The sequence below is a fragment of the Rhodnius prolixus genome, unplaced genomic scaffold, assembly GCF_049639745.1.
Source record: "Rhodnius prolixus isolate KJV_2025 unplaced genomic scaffold, Rpr scaffold_2, whole genome shotgun sequence".
Classification (NCBI taxonomy): Eukaryota; Metazoa; Arthropoda; class Insecta; order Hemiptera; family Reduviidae; genus Rhodnius; species Rhodnius prolixus.
The window spans coordinates 34,504,764-34,527,125 of NW_027411592.1; the positions used below are offsets into that span (position 1 = coordinate 34,504,764).

Here is a 22,362-nt window from a genome sequence, read left to right on the forward strand (position 1 = left end):
CAAATTTGAACTTTTTGCGATTTTTCGTTTTAGAGTTTTGGTGGTTACAAACACACACAGACTCAAGGAATCTCAAAATCGGAAAGTTATTTCCGATGAGAACTCATAAGCAAAAATCTACAAGTTAACAATTACTTAGTAAGTAAAAGTAAAAAGTAAATGTATTTCTGTGTAAATGTTTGGCGCTGATAGGGGTGGATGGCCAGAAGCTGAACTAAAATAAAGAGTAACTACTAGAAGTTTTAGAGCTTCATCTTGAAATTAAATAACGTAAAATAATAATCAAAGATACGAATGTGGTTCACAAAGTGTGGGATTCTGGATTGGCACGCCAGAGATCTTGATTCGTGGGAGAACGGCCCTTAGGATTTCCCTTCCCAGAAGCATTTACACCTGAGATAGGCCCAGAAATTCAATAATGAGGACGATTTGACGTGCGCATGATCTGAAGAGAAAACGCTTCGCACTGCCAATGATCTCACGTGCTCACGTCAAACCAAATCTCTATTATGGTGTGTATACTCGTTATGAAAAATATAAAATTGCTATTACTATAAAAACTAGAAATTTTAATAAAATACAATAATATTATTAGGTGGGATGTTTCCTTTATCTTACCAATAGAACTGCCAAGTATTTTATACGGAGGGAGGTGGTGGGAGTCAGCCAAATGATAAGTGGTTGGTACATGTTTGGTCTCCGCATTAGAGATTGGGAATTACGCACACAAATAGAAGCTCTCAACCCTTGTGCGTTGCCGTTTTTTACCTTAGATAGAGATTCAGACCTCAGTACGAGCATGATTTCATTCAGCACAGAATTCAAAGCACTTTTCTTCCTTGTAAAAGCTCTTGCGTCCCTAGTTAACTAGGCAATGCATACGTGAAGCGGTGCAAGATTTTGAATGAGCACAGTAATCTCAAGCCCCAGAAATCGCAGAAAAAGTCACTTGCAGTGACTATTACGACATTGTAAACTATTGGTTGTTTTGCCCTGCGTTCAACGTGTATACACGTCATTGCCTGATTTTAATTCCGCACACTGTGGGTTTTTTTTTTTTTTTTTTTTTTAAAAAAAACTAAATTTCACTCTTAACCCATTACCTGCCATGGCCCCATTTGGGGATCATAGCTTTATTTAGGTTTTTCTGTCGGCAGAATTGATAGTTTTGATATTGTACCCTTCTATAACGTTAATAAAACAGTTTGTAAACATTTTAAGTGAGTTTGGAATAAGTAGAGTTTTTTTAAACTAAACAATAACGTTTTGAAGTTGTCAACACGCAAGGTGAGCGGTAAGAATAATTATGACCGAGTTCACAATTTAAAAAAAAATATCAACGGATTGGAGTTAAAAACTTATTCTGCGTTTAATATGTGCCCTATATCTTTAACTTTTGAAACATATAGTGTTCTTTCCAAATGAACCCTTTTGTTTCGAGTTTTGACCTTATATTTAGTGATCCCCATTTGGGGCTTATGGCTGATAGAGGTACATTTTTTGTGAAATCAGTTTTTTTTGTTTCTCCAGCTATGGGTTCAAAACAATTCACTTTGGGTGAACTTAGAATCAATAGAAAATGACTCCTATTTTCTAGAATGATTTGATGATGGAATTGAGGGCAGTGATGTTATCGAGTTCGTGGAGTTACCACCAGATAAAGTAGCTGCACTGACTGCTGACTAGGAGATTGATGAGGTCTTAAAATCTACATTCCCAAAGAACCTACCAGGACTTATCGAAATTCACAACAATCTTCCTAAAGAAGGTATCAATGAAGAATTACCTTGCCCGCCTAAAAAAGCTAAAAAAGTCACAAAAAAAAACTAAATAAAATAATATCCTGTGAGGTCATCTTGGAAGAAAATGAAGTGATTTCTTCAAACTCTTTGAGGACAATAGGTAATTTTAAAAAGAGAGGAAAAAAGAAAAAGTTCTTCAAAGAAAATCACCTGTACAGATGTTCGAAACCCTGATATCAGAAGACATAATGCTGTATATCGTGAAAGTGAGTGTGTATCTGACGCTGCCAAAATAATCGTCATGAAATCCATTTTTCTATGGATTGCCTTCGTAAGTTTATTCTATTCCTCCTGCTTACTGGATACCTTTCTCTTCCGCAAGAACAGATATATTGGTATGAGGATGAAGATGTGAAAAACTTAGGAAGTGCAATGTAGGGATACATGTAGAATGTATGGGAAAATGGCGCTCCTATTTTCAAAAATTTGATAATTCTTATTAATTTTTTTAAAACTTAATATTTTAAATACTGGTACTTTCTTTTAATAATAAAATGATCTCTGTTGATGAATATATCAAATGTTTTTTAAAAAATTATTTTTTGTACCTCTAGTTGCCATAATCCCCAAATGGGACTTTTCAAAAAAACTCTTTTTTTAATAAAATGAAATGTTTAAATACTATTTATTTAATACTGGAGTTATTAAAAAACTATATTTTTTTAAAAAATAGTAAAATTTCTCATAAAAAAAAAATTGGCAGTTAATGGGTTAACTGGTTAATTTAAACAGAAAGAAGAAAGTAAAGTTTATAAAGCCCTGAAGGAATAAAGTCAGAAGGCAGTGCCTTATCTATCATTTCTTTATTGGATCGGATTTATTCACACCGGACACGATTTAAGAAATAATAATAAATGTAATAAATTGTTAAATATGTGGTTAGGTTGGCAGTGCTGGGCAATATCACTGATTTTGCCGGAAGTAGTACGCATGTTTTTTATATTCCTGACAGGTTACAGATTTTCATCCATTATCAGATATGGATTAATCTATGTGGTGTAGAGAATTTGACTCAACCAAGATTCCGTCCAATACGTACTCGTACTAGACTTTTTAATTCGATGCTTCTTATATTTTCATTTTTTTCCAAAAATTCATTTCTAAAAGTTTGAGTCTGCCAAGACGTTAGGAAACTTAATTGTGGTCAATTATCTTCACTGAAATGTTTAGAAAAAAAAGAAAAGATTTTTTCAGACGGACATAAGTCCAACTACCAATTAGATGTCGTGGACGGAGGCGACTAGCAAACATACGAGTATTTTACTGTACTTTTCTGTAAACTTCTTTTATTAATCATTAAATAAAATCCATGGCCTAAGACGGGGAATCGAACCCAGTGCTACTACAGGCCTAAAATGTTTAATAATTATGGTTGAAATTTGGAATCCGGATGTTAATATAAAAAAACATCTGCACTACAACGGAAAAAACCAAAAAGAAGTTTAAAAAGGGGTGGGTGTCCGCAAGATATTTGTTAATTGTAAATTTACGCAATTGAATGTGCTAAGTTTAACGCTTTATATAAATAAATCAAGTATAATAAGTATAATATAATTAAATAATGAAGGACAAACCTAATTGGTAGTTGGACGTTAAGCCTGAAAAAATAGGCGATTACTTAACTTAATGAAGGACAATAAAGTAACTTATTCTGGTCAAAACGTTTTATAAGTAATAATTTACTATTCAATAATTTATATTAATTGTATCTAGGAAAGAAATTATATTAGTACCAAGTTAGTCGATATGTAGAATAGAATAGAATAGAACAGAAATTTATTATTCTGGGACAATTGTCTCCTAAGAATAAACACAGGTACAAATAGAGGCCTTAATAGTTTGGCCTGTGATTGAAAGAAAATAAATAAATAAATAAGTATTTACAAAAAGTGAAAATCAAAATAATAATAAAAATCAAGGAAATAAATTAAAACAATTAAAATTTCGGAGGAAGCTGAATAGAAAGGAGATAACTGAATAGACGGGATTTAAAGATAGATAGGGTAGGAGCATGGCGGACAGATGAAGGCTAGGAATTTCAGAGAGAGGTAGCACGTATTAGGAAGGACTTGTCAAAGGATGAGGTACGGTGAGAGGGAATATAGAGATCAGATGAGCGAGATCTAGTATTAATGGGAATGGATCGAGGATTTAAACTTAAGGAGTTGAAAAATATAGGAAGGCCTTGAGACTGGATGACTTGAAAAAGGAAAGAAGCCAAAAGATATTGGCGGCCGTAGACAGGAAAAAGTCACTTCAACTCTTAGTAGCAGTGCGAAATGCGAGAGTCTCTGGAAATGTTGTAAATAAATCTTATGAAGCAGTTCATGAGGCGCTTGAGCTTTGCTTCAATATCACCAGAAAGACCGCCATACACTAAACAATCATAGTCGAAATGGGGGAATATAAGAGAGGAAACTAGGAGTTGCCGGGTCTTAATTGGGAAAAAGGTGACGGGTACTATTAAACTGCTTTAGGATGTGGATGGAACGACGAGAGATTTGGAAAAAATGGTTTGGGAAACTGCTTCAGGGTAAGCTTATTGTTCGTGGCCCTTGCTGAGATATTATTGAGGTCTTCTTGAAGTTTAAACACAGCTTCAAACAAATCCGACGGGGAAAAGAATAGGTAAATCTGAAAATCATCAGCATAGAGGTGATACTGGGAATGAGAGATGGAAAGAGGAAGGTGATTAATGTAAATGGAGAAGAGGGTGGGAGATAGGGAAGAACCTTGAGGTACACCACGTGACCAAGGAAGGAATGAAGAAGGATTACTAACGGGAGTGACAACGAATTGGGAACGATTAGACAGGAAGGATTGGAACCAACGGAGGGTGCTACTGGAAAAAGAGAGGGATTGTAGTTTAGATAGCAGGATATGATGGTCAGCGGTATCAAAGGCTTTAGAGAAGTCTAGGAGTATAAGGATGGTAAGTTTTTGGTCGTCAATAGCCGTCTGCAAGCCATGAGTAATTTTCAAGAGTGTAGATTGAGTGTAATAAGAAGGACGAAAGCCAGATTGGAGTGGATTAAGGAGATTGTTTTGTTCAAGGTAATTAGAAAGCTGTGATTGCACTAAACGTTCAAAGGGTTTGTAGAAATTTGATAAAATAGAGATAGGACGAAAATCAATAGGAGAGGTGGGATATGTACGCACTCTTCTTTAATTTTAACAAGCAATCTTAAGTTTTACAAGACATGGTAATGACGCGTAATTCCACGGCAAGTATGTCACCTCTTCAGGGCTGTCTTGCCACTTGTCCACGGATCTTGTCTACCCTAATGACCCTCCGACTGAACCAACACCCATCCTAGCCAGATAAGTCCTACTTGACTTTACTCAATTTAGCGTAGAAATAATATTTGAAATTTATTGGTATGATAAAATGATGTTAATTAATTTTACTAGCAGTGTTTCAATATATGCATGAACACAACATTCAGAGGTAAGGGATTAGCTATGAGGTTAGCATACTGGACTCCCACGCGGAGGTCCCGGGTTCGAATCCAGCAGCTGGTCCTTAGATTTTCTCTTCCTAGGAGCTTCTTACAGCTCACTGTCCGGTGATGGACAGTGTTGTCTGTAACGAGAGAACACTGTCCGGAGGCCGGCAGTGCACTGGTAAAAGCTCCGGGCGCTAATGACCTCAGCTATTGATGCGCCCAAAAAAAAACAAAAAAAAACATTCAGACAATAATACCAAGCACATTAATTTCAATAGCAGTCAGTGTTCAGCATTCTCCAGTTTCACACTTATTGACTGAAACTTTTCCCTGTTAGGGGGAAGAGAGAAGTATTAAAACCGTAATAATGTATTCAGTTACATTCTTAGTGAGTTAACAGGTTTAGCAATATTGTGTATTCATGTAATTTAATTCTCAGCCCTTCGCCTTAAGAAATCTCATAACTACACCAAAGTAATGCAAGGATTCTTTTTCAATGGCTTCACCCTTGAAGTACACATTCTTAAATGCAGTAAACAGTCTTTCGGGTTTATGTATTTCAATGGAGACAGACTCCAGATATTACTTACTATTGCGAAGTAATCCAATCGTCTCTCACCTGAAACAAAAATACTTTATTTAAGACAATGGTAAAACTAATCTCTAAGAAATTGTACGACAATTGAGTAAGCAATTACTCGATTTGCATTGGAAGTATCCTGAATATTATTTATAAATATACCTGAGTTATTTATTTTTTAAGAGTTTTTTTTTAAATATTTAAAACGTAAAGTAGGGTGAAGGGACCAGTAATTGACTGCTTAAGAAAAAATTCGAGTTTAAGGTAGAATAACTTCCGTTATTTTGGCTACAGGTGAAGGTTGTAAAATTGTACCGCTCCAGTAGGATGTATTTTATTTTATTAATATTTTAAAAGCAGTAAATTCGATCTTTATGTCAACCGAAAATGATTTTTTTTGGAAGTATGTCAATGACCCAGTAATTGACATACCGAATTTTCGGTGGAACCAGTGTTTGACATGGGGTGGGACCAGTAATTGACATACAAATATATTCATGAAACGACATAAGATATGCATTCAAAATCACTTTTAAATCTAAATAAATCACCTAAATCACTTTTTCAATTGGATTTATAACAAAAATCAGTCTTATTCATAATTCATTACAATCAGTTTTTAAATAGGCAAACCTAAATAATCTAATATTTTTCAACATTACGCTTTTTTATGCAGTTTTTGACGATCAACCCTAACACAACTCTCCTACTGGACAGTTTTAATTAAGTCCCCAAGCCAAGACAGGTAATTTGAATAACAGCCCTTACTTTCAATAGTACCAGGGAGATATTAGCTAACATACTTGTTAGATCGTACAGAATGTCTGTCGGCTCGCTTTTATCTCTTTCTCTCAACTCTTCCGCTCTCTTATCCTTCCAAGTTTCCGCTAAATATTTTGTTACTTAAACTTTTTTTTTTTTTTTTTTTTTGTTCTCACTTTACCAAACTCTTTACTTCCGATTAGACTATGTGGTCACATCCTTGTTTTATCCATTCCGCCTATAACGTTGCTACTGATGGCATCTACGTGTCTTTGGGTTCGAGTTGTTGGTGCTTTCTAGTGAACAAAATTTCTCCTACGCTTCCCTTCTTTTGGAGCGCTTCGCTAATATTTTCCACAATCTGTGCTGCCAGTATCATTTGCTTCGAAACCAAACTATCTGAATGTAATTCATTCTTATTTTCTGCATCTAAACAGTATTTGATTGTTTATTATTACTGAGTTACCTCTTGGGCTCATTTATATATACACTGTGTGCACGTTAATCGCGTCCCGCCTCAGGTTGTAAGCATTCGCACTGACAACAGTAATAAATAAATGAAACATCAATGAAAAAAAAACTAGATTAAAAAGTAAGTAATGTGTAACATCACTAAGTCACCAACTTCTCCACTTATGTTTAATTTCGCACCTGGTACTTCTCTTGAGGGAGCTTCATTTTTCCCCTGGCCGTTTTGTTTGATGGAATTCTATGGTTCAGCCATTTCCTCCCTTTCTTCTTTGGCATGTGGCAAGGACCCAAAACTGAGGGAGAATGAGAGATTTTCAAACTCCGATAAGTGGGCGTCGTTTTTATCAATCACGTAGGCCTCGGAAGCTGTTCGGCGATCACGATTATTCCAGTTTGTTGTTCATACATTGTTGTTCTCTACAGAATAATCATTCTGCATGCCCTCTTGAAATAAGGCGTACATTTGCTAATTCATTAATTTAAACATATTTTATGTTGCCGATTTTTATCAATGATTTTATTTTACAATGTATTGAATTTTTAATTATAATAAAATTTATCAACCTATCTTATCATTTTCCCAGGAAGTCAATCACTGGTCTCAAACAAAAAAGCTGTAGGACTAGTAATTGACATACCTGTCAATTACTGGGCAGATTGCCGTTTCAAGGACCAGTGATTGACAGCCCCATTTTAATCCTCAATGCTTCTTATAATTAAAAAAAAAACTACATAAATGAAATCTACAAGTAATACTAATTATAACAGAACATTGATAACCACACGAATATATGAACAAATAAACGAAAAATAAGAAAAAAGAAAAATTATTTTCTTATCAATCCTCCTTAGCAACGGCTTGTTTTTTCCTTGATTTTGAACTTTTAACACAAATAACCTTCCACTGATACCAAGGAACCTTCCAATAATTAATATTTTTCTGGAACTGCTGCCCAAAGGCTTCTCAATAACGAAATTGAAAGAATCACCACTAAAAACGGCTCATATCCCTTATAATACCAGTTTATATCTGGTATGTCAATTACTGGTGCCCAGTCAATTACTGGTCCCTTCACCCTATGTCGGGTTAGAAGTTAGAAAAGTCTAGAACAAGTGGATTTTTAGATCAGCTGATCGTGAATTATTTCATAAGCCCATTTTATCTTTCAAGGTAGATAAATTTTTTTGATTTTTTACAATCCCTATCTAGATTATAAAATCTCTTTAGATGAACTTAGAATTATTGATGAAGCTACAATAAAAAAACTGGTGTGAACGCTGGCACAACTTTCTCTTACTAGGATTATCGAGTGCTAATTAATACAGTTATCAAACTACACATTGTTAAAACATGTTTAATTCTTTCTTCCTCAAAATGACTAAAACAAACTTTTCTAGATAAATTTTACAATAAAATTAAAGATCTTCATGTACGAAACATGCACAAAGGATTCCATTTCCTAACAGCCTTTTTTAAAAAAAGGGAAAAATCTACTTAGTAAAGTGTACGGAAGTACTGTCCTCATCAGTAACAAATTTTCGATACTGTATTTTCACAAAAAAATTCACTTTCCGCAGACCTAACAGATCCAAAAATGGTTGAATAAGTAACTAGATTCTCGATACTGAATATATAGAATATAGACTTTATCGTTCTTCAAATTAACAGGTATCGGATTTAATATTTATTACTATTTATTTATTGACGACGATAGTTTCAGGAGGATAGATACCACAGCTACTACATTAACTTTCTGCAGTACAATTTTCAGATGATGTAGACTGTAAGTCATTTGTTCCAGCATTCTGTGAAATGGTACCTCTGTCTTCTGAAGCATGTAATCCAAAATAATAATAATAATAATAAATAGTTTATTTCTTCATGTCTTCGCGCGCTATTATAAAATCGTCTGGTTATTATTCCCATAGACTACTATATTTACGAGGGTCGTTTGAAAAGTCCGTGCAAAAATAAAAACTACTTAATTTTTTGGGGTAAACCTTTTTTATTTTTCAACATAGTCTCCTTTTAGGCTTATACACTTCGTCCAACGCTGCTCTAGTTTGTTAATCCCTTCCGAATAATAGGATTTGTCCAAGTCTGAAAAATAGCCATTCGTTTCTGCAATCACCTCCTCGTTGGAATAAAATCTTTTTCCCGCCAGCCATTTCTTCATATTGGGGAACAAATAGTAGTCCGAGGGAGCTAAGTCTGGAGAATAGGGGGCATGTGAAACGAGTTGGAACCCTATTTCCATTAATTTTGCGACCACAACTGCTGAGGTGTGAGCTGGTGCGTTGTCGTGATGGAAAAGGACTTTTTTGTGGGCCAATCGTGGGCGTTTTTCTTGCAGCTCGGTTTTCAAACTGTCCAATAACGATGAATAATATGCACCTGTAATAGTTTTACCCTTTTCCAGATAGTCGATGAGGATTATTCCTTGCGAATCCCAAAAGACATTCGCCATAATCTTTCCGGCCGAAGGAACGGTCTTCGCCTTTTTTGGCGCAGATTCCCCCTTAGTAACCCATTGTTTAGATTGTTCTTTGGTCTCAGGAGTGTAGTGATGTATCCATGTTTCATCCACAGTGACGAAACGACGCTTAAAGTCCTGCGGATTCTTCTGGAACAGCTGCAAACCGTCCTTGCAACACTTCACACGATTTCGTTTTTGGTCAAGCGTGAGCAATCGCGGCACCCATCTTGCGGATAGCTTTGTCATGTCCAAATGTTGATGCAAAATATTATGTACCCGTTCATTCGAGATGCCCACAGCACTAGCAATCTCACGCACCTTCACTCTTCTGTCATCCATCACCATATCATGGATTTTATCAATGATTTCTGGAGTAGTAACCTCAACAGGGCGTCCAGAACGTTCAGCGTCACTTGTTACCATATGGCCACTCCGAAAATTTTGAAACCACTTATAAACTGTTCTAATCGAAGGTGCAGAGTCACCATAATGTTTATCAAGCTTCTCTTTAGTCTCCTGAGGCGTTTTGCCTTTCATAAAGTAGTGTTTAATCAACACACGAAATTCTTTTACGTCCATTTTTTGAAAATCACTCGACTTCCTCGATTCAAACGAATGCCAAGCACAAAGAAATAGACCGATCTGGCTGAAACTTGGTGTGTGTTCTTCCAAGAGATGCTACTAACTAAACATAACCTCGATACGCGCCAGTGGTGCTATCTCTCTGACTTTGCACGGACTTTTCAAACGACCCTCGTATGTAATTTTATTTTTGGCATGGAATAAAATTAATAAATATTGTCTTTATTTTGCAAAAATGTAAAGGGTATCTTCCCCCATTTATGAAAAATAAAGTAATATTTTCCTTTAAAAAGTCACATATCTGATCTGTATTTTAAAACAGCCATGTAGCCAATAAACATCGATTATTTATTCACGGAATAAATTTATAATTAGGGACTTAGGAAATAAGTATCATTTTGTAATAATTAATTTAATGACTATAAAAATACGAGCAATTTCAGTCATTTTTATTTTTCGATGCTAAGCTTTCGACGTACGGTCTATGTCAACGTATAGAGCTTTCTTCAATATTCAGTTTCAATATTATTATCTCAACAAACAGTTAATCTTTGAGGTTAACAAACAGTTTAATACTAGCGACCATTTACACAACAAATGTGTAATTGTTGATAAGACTGTATAAGCCTCTGAAACATAGCCTAATCCCTAATGTTAGCAAAGATAAATTAACAAATAGGACTGAAACTGACAATACATACTCTTCCCACAGAAATCTCCTATTACTACCTAACTGGCTCCTGCAATTACCTGCCTACTGCCCAATAAGGTTCGTCTTGGCATCAGTTTTTATCATTTTTAAATTATTTTCGATTTCTGAATACCTGTTTCGAATTATCATCTTTTTTCGCCTAATTCTGCTGCTATTTCACAGAAATCCTACTTTATCACAATAAAGAATTGTTTGCCCTAATTGCAATATCGATTTCATTAGACACCAGCCACAAGAGAGCGTACATACTTCAAAATTAAACAAATAAATAAAAGGAAGAAGGATGCATGAATGAAAAAACTAGATCACGCAGGAGTAGTTTTGCCAGGATAGACAAAGCGGAAATAAAATAATGTTACACTTCTAGGAAGACTATGTTATTTTATAGCTGATGATTTTCTAAGAAATAATTTACTATTAGTTTAGTTATAATTAACTATACTCTAGGACAAGATAGAAACTCAATGCGAAGTTCTTGTTTTAACGGGTTCATAATATATCTTTATAACTGCAGTCTTACCATAATTACTCCTCTATCGTTTCAATCTACAACCCGATATTCTCTAGTGAAAGTAATGCTTTAATTCTCCCAAACACACTTTATTTAACTACACTAAAAGAAAAAAATATTTTTCAAAATGTCTTGGCGCTGCTAATTAGGAACTTATTTCTAACGAATGTAGTTTCAGTAGGGTTCATTATGAATCTACTAAATTTAAAATTCATAATATTCAGTAATTCAGTAATGTAACACTTTTGCTCTACCAAAGATATGCTTCAACTTTAGTTCCATATTGAATCCATGGAATGAATTCAAACTTTTAAGATACACTTAAGGAAAGCATAACTTCATCTCTTCCCCAGAACACTGTTTAGGAAGCATCATTATCTGCGCTAATTACTGAGCTACATGTGTACGTACAATAGGCTTGCCAAGTTTATAAAAGAAACTTAAAAAAAAACATCGAACACATCAGCAAAGTTTTACTGAACTTTAGTTTACTTTTTCGATTTTGACTAAAAGCTAAAACCCGAGGTGTACGATTTGAAATATCAAATTTGGACTTTGGAGATTTTCAGTTTTGATATTATGCTAACCTGCACAAAGACCGACAAGCTAGTAAACTTCTTGTTCGAACTCAAGGAATCTCAACAGGAAATTTTCAAGGATTGCAACACCCTCTCTCACAAATAAAAGTAATTAGAAAACTCAAATCCACAATTATAACTTAGATATTAATAAAAATAATTATCACTGAGATTCAAACATCACATTTGTGATTCTAAAAGTTATAAACGTAAAACAAATATAATAACCCTTAAACAAAAAAATTAGTTTGAATTATCAATTACAGTTTGTATACAGGTCTTTATCCTGACTTCCCTTACATATTTCTGATCAAAAAACTCCTTCTAAACTAAACGGTAACCAAATTCAGGATTTCTGCAGTTTAAAGCACAGGATTCAACTTAAAGTGGCCGAAATAGCTGTGCTGAAACGTGACTGGACTCATTTCCAGATCTGGGACAAGGTTGTCGTACATCATGGCCTGATATCCCATTCTCCCAACACAAGAGTAAGTCGGAGAAAGGATTAAAACGCTTTCTATTATTGGCTGGCACCAGTATCTCAGTTATTTTGTAGTCTTTTTATTAAACCTTATAAATGTTATTTTTACTTAAAAGATTACTCAACTTAACTAGCTCAATAAAATGAAAATAAAAATTATCTCTATAAAAGAAAATAAAAAATCAAACCGAATTCGAGAGAGATATCGCTTATTTATTTCTCTGGTTAATCTTTAAATAAACTCTAAGGTCAAGAATGGAACCAAATACTAGAAAGTACAGTTGCTTCCAATCTCTGATTTGCTGTAAGACCTTCTGCGTTTAGTAATCCAACGTAACACAATAAGTGTTACAAAAGCCAGTACATTTTACACCTAGAACTTAAACAAGTAAAAAAACAATTAAATTGTCAAAGTTGGGAGTTTTTTAGCGTTACGTTTTTTCGAGCAGTTTTTGTCCTGTAGAAGATTTCTTCTACGTGCAGTCAACCCTTGTACAACTATCCTACCGGACAGTTTTAATTGCACAGTTCCAAATTTATAAAAATTAAGTTAACTTAACTTCACTAATTTATAAAAAGTTAGTTTATTGAAATCACTTTAGTAAAAGAGGCTCAGAGATTTAGAAGTCAATTCTGAATGAAGAATGAGAAAATCTAGCTGCCCGCTTACAAACCGGTTCTGCAGTTCTGAGCCGGATGTCCTCTGGAAGAATACAATGTTTGAAACACACGAATATTCACCAAGAACTTAGAATAGTACAATAGAAGAAAGGCTAAGTATCTTCTCTACAGTTTTTTGTTTTCATTTATTTAATTGAATGTGCTTTGTTTAATTACAATAAATTTATTTGATGTTAAAAAAGTTAAAAGCATTCAATTTGGTGACTATGCACGAGGAAAATCATTAGAAGATAATAAAATAGAAATTCCAAAGAGACAATGTAGATGCTTATCATTGACGAGGTAAATTTAAGCAGTGTGCTCAGTAGACATTTGCTAAACAGTTGGTCTGCCGAGTAACCAAACCAGACAGCCAGCCAGTTCAGATGTACTTTTTCGCTCACTAAATTTCAGGGATGAGCTAATGATGTTTTCCATTTATCAATCAAGAAAGAAAGCCGTAAATTTGATTTTATTACCCCTTATCAGTCAGAATCTACATTGCGAATTACACCCAAAGATGAAGGGAGGAGAGCAGGAGGAGAGAAGCTACCCAGCGGTAGCACTCTCTTTAGGAGAGAGGAGAATGTGAGGAGGAGAATGTGAGGAGGAGAATGTGAGGAGGAGAATGTGAGGAGGAGAGTGTGAGGAGGAGAGAGGAGAGATAAGAGAATAATGATGTTTATGTCTTCAACCTACAAGGAAGCCGCGGGGCCACAGGCTTTTCAGTCGGCGAGGAGTATTAGGGATGTAAGAGAAAGCGAGAGACGGTACAAGAGGATTAGAGCTAGTCGAGAGAGTAGTGTGGAATTTTTTGTATTTAGTCTTAGCGATTTGGTCTATGAAGGGAATGTTGAGGTCGTTGTGAAGAGTGAGGTTAGTCACGTAGAAAGGAGAGCGTCAGCTATCTGTCGGAGTAGTTTTGACTGAAATGTTTGTACAGTTCGCATGTTTGTAGGTTTGGCTGAACCCCACAGCACTAGTCCCGTAAGTCCACATAGGTTTGAGGATAGTACTTATATTAAGCGTTTGAGTTCAATGGGTAATTTGGAGCGTCGCGTCGTCCAAGTAGTCTGTAAAGAAGTTTCGCACGTTTTTTCATTGCTTGTCTTTTAAGTCTAGTGTGTGGGTTCCACGTGAGTCGTTTGTCTATGTAGAGATCCCAAGGTAGCGCACCAGATCTGTACAAGGAAGAGGATTGCTGTTGAAGAGGACAGGTGGACAGGAGCCCCGCCGGTGGTAAAATAATGTTGACATAAAATAGATAAAAAATAATTATAATAATGTTAGTTCTGTTAACGTCTGCTGGATTCCAATGCAGAGATCCCGAGTACGAATCTATCTGCTCGCCCATAGATTTCTTCTTCCTGGAAGAGCTTCTTACAGGACACTTTCCGGGGAAGTACAGTTTCACAGTGTTTTCTGTAACGATAGAACACTTTCCAACTTGTACGGATACAAGCTTAACTTTTTCTATTACAACCACCATTTCTGAAAACTATCTCTTTTCTTTTTTTACAATTTCGATGATTTCAACCAATCAGGTTCGTATTACAGTATCGGTGTTGATTCCACAAAACAGTTGATACGTACAAATCCTAGGTTACTGTTCTACCAAATCAGCTATAACTTAATACAATAATTGAACATTTAATTGTAAATATTTTAATTCTCTTTTTTAAAAATTACTGACTACATAATGATTTTTTTTTTAAATATTAGTTGTTTATTAATAAGCAATGATCTTACTCTGATCATTAGAGTGTTACAGCAATTATCTAATTAAATACTAATTGTGCAATACTTTTCCTTCAATAATTTTTATTAGATTATTAAATCGTGCTTTGTTTCCATTACGTAATCGCGCTTGAGCAGATCTCATTAAATCAAGGCAGTCGTTTAATTTAGAAATTCCTAAAGAACCTTTTCAGTACTCCCACTATTACCGTTGAATATTTCTTGGATTAAAATAAATATTGCTCAATAAAATGATTATAATATTTATAAAGAAAAATTTAAAATCTTTATTTTTTAAAGTATTTGTCTCTAAATACTTTCTACAATACTTAAAATGGAAGTAGAATTGATACCTAAAGTTAAATTTAAATTTTACATTTTAAGTAAGTTGATAACCTTAAGAAAGTAAAAGTGAAACATTACACACACCAACGTAAAAGTGCATAATAAATACATTCCTTTTCTAATATTAATACAGACAAGAAACTCAAAATGGAACATTTGGTCGGTTACTTCGTAATTTCCTCATTCTGATAAGCACTTGTACCACACATAGATCAGATTAATATTTATGCATAAGAAATTAGTTTCGCTTACTTTGTAGTGGACCGTATCTCCACTCACGTTGGCATTGAATATCTAAGGAAGTAAATTTTATATATAAGCGTAAGTATACTATTTTTAAAAAAATTCAGTATCGACTGTAAACTTTCTATTGGGCGCTCATAAAGAAGAAGGGATTTTGAGACCGAAAAAAGAATTTAAATCGGGAAAACAAATAATCGGGAAAACAAATTATCGGGAAAATAATCCATTCAAGGTTAGACACAAACTTGTTGTCACATGCTGTAATTAAATAAATAAAGAAAAAGGAGATGCAGGTACCTCCACAGCCTGCTGCTCTCCTCCTAAGATAAAGAGAACCTGGAATATAAGTTACGCAAAGTAATAGAGGCATATAAAAAATGGGTAATTCAGGAAAAGCTGAGCCTATGTCGACTTCAAGCAGAGAAGATCTTACTATAGAAGCCACAAGAATCCAAGGATTGAGAAATTCAAATAATTTGGCTTTGTCATCTATCAGTAAGGATGAGTCTAGTAAAAATGTTGTATTGCAAAGAAATGTAAGCGCATAAAGAACAATCGGCTTACTGAACCCCGTATTATGGAGCTAAGACTTGAAGATTGAATAAGGTTTTAGGGGAAAAACTTCAATCCATTCGAGATGGATTACTGGAGAAAAGCAGCACGAATATCAAGGTTTGACGTTTCAAAAAATGTACTTCAGAAGGTGGAGTATGGAAGATGGAAGAATGGCTAAGGAAATTATATCCTGGAAAGCTGAAGGAAGAAGAAGAAAGGGCAGACCCAAGGAAGAGTGGTTGGATGGCGTTTGGAAAAGCCTCCAAGGTTACGGACTGATTGAAGAGAATATCCGGAAAAGAACCAGCAGGAAGCAGAAATTAAAACAAATATTTGGTTGATGAAAACTTCAGGATTGAGAAAATTCTGAAAAAAAAAAAAAAATTAAAATATCTCTATCATATAATTATGAAATGTCCACGCTGTCTGTACAAGAGGAAGCAAGGAAATTTTTGGTATATAAGTACTTAGAGACATCCTTTAAGTACCAGTACATCATCTCCTTCGGCAACATTCTGGTAGACTTCAAATGTTTTTGAATCAGTAAAACCAGAAGCTACGGCTATTGTTAAACGATGGACAGTGTTCTCTGGTTACAAACAACACTGTGCATCACCGGACTGGAAAAAATCCAAAGGTCAGCAGCTGGATTTGAACCTAGGTCCAATACGCTAACCTCTCTCTCTTATGCTGCAATAGATTAGTAGATGCCAATAGAGTGTACTTAGACGCGACTAGGAGGTGCTACAGTATTTAGAATTTATTATTATATTTATTTAATATTTATCATTTACCTCGTCTAATTCCCTAGTCATTGCATTAGACTGGAAACTGGCCTCCCTCATCCAGAGACTAAAGTAGTGAAAAGAATGGTCTCTTGGTACAATAAAATACAAAATATGACTGACCAACGGATACCAAAAATTGTATTTAATGCTTTAAAAGTAATCGATAGTAGCAATTATAATAATGTAAATTATAACTGGTATACCCAATTTGAGAACAAATTATTGCCTACTGGTTCTGTACATATTTTAGAATTAAACTCCAGCCTTTCAAGTATTGAAATAAACAATATTGATGAGAGATTCTATAACCATTTGTTGTCCTCTGATATCGACAGGGTCATCCATTCAAATTATAATAAGGAATTTAGACATTTTAGCTCTCTAAAGGGTGGTGAAGAGTACTTTGCATTTAGATGTTCCATTAAAAAGCGTAGATTGGTTTCTCAAATTCGCCTTCGTTCGGAAATATGCCCGATTTGTAATTCATGTAGTCCCGAGAATTTATTGCATTTTTTAATAGAATGTACTTTGTACGAATTTATTTTATAATTATTGCAAGAATTACTATTATTTTCTAGTTTTGTTTAAAAAATTATAACCAGACCCATTTGTAGAGAGGGTAGCTGTAAAAGCAAATACGAGGGTTGTTTGAAAAGTCCGTGCAAAAATAAAAACTACTTAATTTTTTGGGGTAAACCTTTTTTATTTTTCAACATAGTCTCCTTTTAGGCTTATACACTTCGTCCAACGCTGCTCTAGTTTGTTGATCCCTTCCGAATAATAGGATTTGTCCAAGTCTGAAAAATAGCCATTCGTTTCTGCAATCACCTCCTCGTTTGAATAAAATCTTTTTCCCGCCAGCCATTTCTTCATATTGGGGAACAAATAGTAGTCCGAGGGAGCCAAGTCTGGAGAATAGGGGGGATGTGAAACGAGTTGGAACCCTATTTCCATTAATTTTGCGACCACAACTGCTGAGGTGTGAGCTGGTGCGTTGTCGTGATGGAAAAGAACTTTTTTGTGGGCCAATCGTGGGCGTTTTTCTTGCAGCTCGGTTTTCAAACGGTCCAATAACGATGAATACGTAATATGCACCTGTAATAGTTTTACCCTTTTCCAGATAGTCGATGAGGATTATTCCTTGCGAATCCCAAAAGACAGTCGCCATAATATTTCCGGCCGAAGGAACGGTCTTCGCCTTTTTTGGCGCAGATTCCCCCTTGGTAACCAATTGTTTAGATTGTTCTTTGGTCTCAGGAGTGTCGTGATGTATCCATGTTTCATCCACAGTGACGAAAACGACGCTTAAAGTCCTGCGGATTCTTCTGGAACAGCTGCAAACCGTCCTTGCAACACTTCACACGATTTCGTTTTTGGTCAAGCGTGAGCAATCGCGGCACCCATCTTGCGGATAGCTTTGTCATGTCCAAATGTTGATGCAAAATATTATGTACCCGTTCATTCGAGATGCCCACAGCACTAGCAATCTCACGCACCTTCACTCTTCTGTCATCCATCACCATATCATGGATTTTATCAATGATTTCTGGAGTAGTAACCTCAACAGGGCGTCCAGAACGTTCAGCGTCACTTGTGCCCATATGGCCACTCCGAAAATTTTGAAACCACTTATAAACTGTTCTAATTGAAGGTGCAGAGTCACCATAATGTTTATCAAGCTTCTCTTTAGTCTCCTCAGGCGTTTTGCCTTTCATAAAGTAGTGTTTAATCAACACACGAAATTCTTTTTCGTCCATTTTTTGAAAATCACTCGACTTCCTCGATTCAAACGAATGCCAAACACAAAGAAATAGACCGATCTGGCTGAAACTTTTTTTATTTATCTTTCAGTTTTCCAGTTTTGTAAAATTTATTTTATAATTAATGCAAGAATTACTTTTATTTTCTAGTTTTGTTTAAAAAATTAAAACCAGACCCATTTGAAGAGAGGGAAGCTGTAAAAGCAAATAAATTATATTCTATTCTAGTATTTAGAATTTATTATGCAGATTAGTGGGTGTACATCGATATAAGTAATTGTCGTAGGCTAAATGGTTCAAGCGATGCAAAAAAATAAAGTATATGTACAAAATAATAAAGGTTTAAATAGTATTAAAGAAAATAAATTCTATAATTAATAATTTTATTCTAACGAAACACGGAACAACATTGAAAAGTGTTGAAAGTAAACTGCAGTACTACTGAAAGACCTTGTGCAAGAAATTCAAAAAACGGCACGAGTTCAGTGTATGTTTGCTAATTTACAAGAATATAAACTAGCGCTTTGAACACAACTCAGCAATTATAGATAAATACTTTTAACTACAGAGTGGTGCATGTCTGTTTAAATCAACACAGCGCGCGCCATTACACTCAATTCAGCCGACCAATCTTAAATCATTGTATAGACAAACACATTTTTAGTCATGCACTACAATGACACGTGCCGACCACACATTCTGACGGTTTTTAAATAGGTTATCATCAAAGTAAAGTATTGATAAGCTTTATTGAAATGTAATATTTTATTAGAAAGTAATAATTTTTAAACTATGGCAATTGTTTTTAATAATAAAAATATATTTGTAGGTATTTATCTTAAACGGTAAATTTACCAATGATCAATAGGTCTTTCATTTTATAATCACGATAACAGAGAAATGATTCACTTTCATGTTCCAGCAATTACCGGCTTCAGTTAGCAAATTAATTGCTAACAGTTGGATTATCTTGTCGCTTTCACTTATTGCAATAAAGGTAAGTATAACGATGGCGGCAAACTTTCATAAGAGTTTTCACCAGTAGCGTAGCGTGGTTAATTTATCTGGGTAGGTTTTAGCCGGGGTATCAGCAAAACCTATACTAATGAACTCATGTGTATCATGATCATTATGTTCACAGGTCACGAGAAAGGGTAATGAAGTGATGCACTCGAGAGGACTCAGCAAAATTTTAATTTAGTAGAAAAATATGGCAGAATTACTTAGAAACTCTTTAAGAAAGCTGAGGCGTAAATCTGCTTAAGAACAAATTGTGGGTAGATAAGTCAGTTTGAATAGTTTTAAGGAGTGAAGCATCTCGATGTCTTCAAACGATCCGTTCGTTAAGTTTTCTTTTTCAATTGAAGCCACGATCTCTTTCACTCAAACATTTATATAAAACTGTGATAACTAACTTCTGTCTTCCCTCTGACTATAACTTAATTTTCCATCTTACATATTAAAACAATATTCACCACTGATGCGATAAGAAAGCTGTGTATACGCTTGTTCGGAAACCTAGTGTTAATGAATTGCTTACAGAGTAAGTAGTTTTCTAGTTCAGTGAAATTAAACTCGATGCTGCCTGGTCTCTTTGTCGACTCCTGGAGATAGTCGAAAGCCTAGCCTTCGACCCCAAATACTATCAAGCAGAAATCAAAACTGCAGTGGAGAACTGCAGTCTATGTGCATGAGACTACAAAAAAAGAGGCAGCCTTTCGAATAATTCTTTAATAACTTTTTGGCATTGTTAATTCGCACAACCATAAGTCAAAATAATTTTTTATTTTGATTTATTAAACCAACATAAGCATAATAAAATTAAGAAAGTTATAAAAGTCTAACAGAAGCAATATTTGTTAGCACTAAACCTACCACGACCGGTCAATTGACCGTTTTTTAAATTTGGTTTAAATTTTCTAATTACAGCGTCATCATACCGCCATTGAACTTCACGACTTTTCCTAAAATATGTATACAATTGTTTTTTTAATATTCACTTCTTTTCCTAATATTTGATTTTTGAGAAAAATATGAAGTCCGTCTTAACTACCGCGACCGGGCATTTGACCGGCTGAATATTTTCATTTTATTTACTTATTTTATTTTTTTGTAACAGAATTCTCTCTAAAACTCAATTTGATAATGCATTTATCGGATTATTGTTTGCAAGTGGTGCATATGAGGCCAAAAATGTACGATATTTCCCTTTTCTATGGAACAAAAAATAGGGACGAGCATTCTTCTCAAAAACTATGAGCAGAAATGTATAGACGGAAATTTTGAGGTTTATTCGAGTGGATCAAAGAAATCATCGTTTACAAACTGATAAATTTGCTTTGATTTCTAAATTTTGGAACAAATTCGTAGAGAACTGTCAAAACTATTCTAACCAAGAGCATATATCTCTTCCAAGGACATTTGTTCCCAACAAAGTCAAGATGCAGATTTACTCAGTACATGCCAAATAAACCGGACAAATTCGGTATCAATTTTTTGTCTCGGTAGGAATAGTTATGCATAAATGTCGGTAGGTTTAGTGTTAGTTTCGAATTTTTGTTCTGAACTTGGTGCGCAAGTGAATGGGGTGGAATCTCCGAAGCTTCCATTGTATTTAAACTTCAGAAGAGAGCTATTAGAACAATGATGAAGAAGAGAGCTCGAGTCAGCTGCAGGCCTCTCTTCAAAGAATTAAATATATTGACGCTACCCTCAGTATTCATTTTGAAACAAGCACTGTATAAGAAAAAAGAGCCTTCAATTGAAACTAGAGGTGATAAGCATAATCACGATCTACGTAATAAAGATGATATATGCATACCTTACAAACGACTAGTGATGTCCAATCAACTTTGCAGTGTCATGTCGGCGAGAGTATTTAATAAAATTCCCTTAGGTGTAAGACGGTTAAGTGAGAATCACTTCAAACGAACCATCACCCGTTTTTTGATGAGGAACTGCTTTTATGATATAAAAGAATTTATAAACGCAGAGTGGAGTGATGAACATTTCAAACAAGACTGAAAGTTTTAATATATAATATAAAGTTAGTTTTAATACACAGTGCGAAGTCCGTTATTCTAGATTAGTGGCATATGGTTGTTATTGTTTTTCTTATGTTTGACGTAATAAAAAAAATAAATAAATAAATAAAAAAAAATAAAAAATGCGTATTTATTACCAGAATGCCAGAAGAAGCCTCAGTGGCAAAAGGTAGTCTGGAAATTCCAAATTACCATGATAACGATAATTGTAAGACAAAAAGAAAAAAATGCGCATACAGAAGGATAATTTAAATAATCCTTTTCACCCACATTTCACTGGCGTAACAAAATCAACAAGACAGTGTTGTTTTTGAATCATTTTAGCGCTTAAATTAAAACTTAATATTAAATTAGTGCGAGATAAAGCAGCTAAGCTGCAAATTCTAGAGCGGATTAATTAAATATAGCAAGGATATACAAATTTAGGAACCAGGGAAAAAGAATTAAGTAAAATCTGAGAACACTTTTTCTATTGTCTTTTTTAATTACTAAAGATACAAAGAACACTGAATAAGATGCTTACTAAGCTAGAATAGAAGTCTTTTTATCGAAAATTGTCCGGCGAGAGAATGTTTTAGACTGATAAAGAAGTACATTCCCTGAATAGCCCTTTTGTGCTGACAATACCTGCAGCAAAATCTTTTGTTATCTCTTAACGGAACAACAACCTAATTGCTTGCTAGCCTGCCAATTTCTAGAGATTTACTATTTACTTAAAATTATTTGATTGAAAATTCTAATTTTTGAATTTTCTGCTGCTTCCTTCCATCATAAATTCAATATAAACTTTCTTGATAACTAACAAGTAAATTTTGTGATACTTCAGAA

The 22,362-nt window shown here is 34.6% G+C and overlaps 1 protein-coding gene across 7 annotated transcripts in view; it reads right to left on the reverse strand.

Moving 5' to 3' along the window:
• The window catches only part of LOC141450533 (uncharacterized), a 248,211-nt gene that overhangs the window by 136,949 nt on the left and 88,900 nt on the right, over positions 1–22,362 (reverse strand). For 2 of the 7 annotated variants that reach the window (XM_074121086.1, XM_074121087.1), the window contains exon 2: positions 5,839–5,867. The exons of 4 other annotated variants lie outside the window; for them this stretch is intronic. The gene's annotated coding sequence lies outside the window, so the exon portion shown is untranslated. Of the gene's footprint in view, positions 1–5,838; positions 5,868–21,311; positions 21,477–22,362 lie in introns of those variants that run through there. One more of the 7 variants, XM_074121085.1, reaches the window with a different exon arrangement.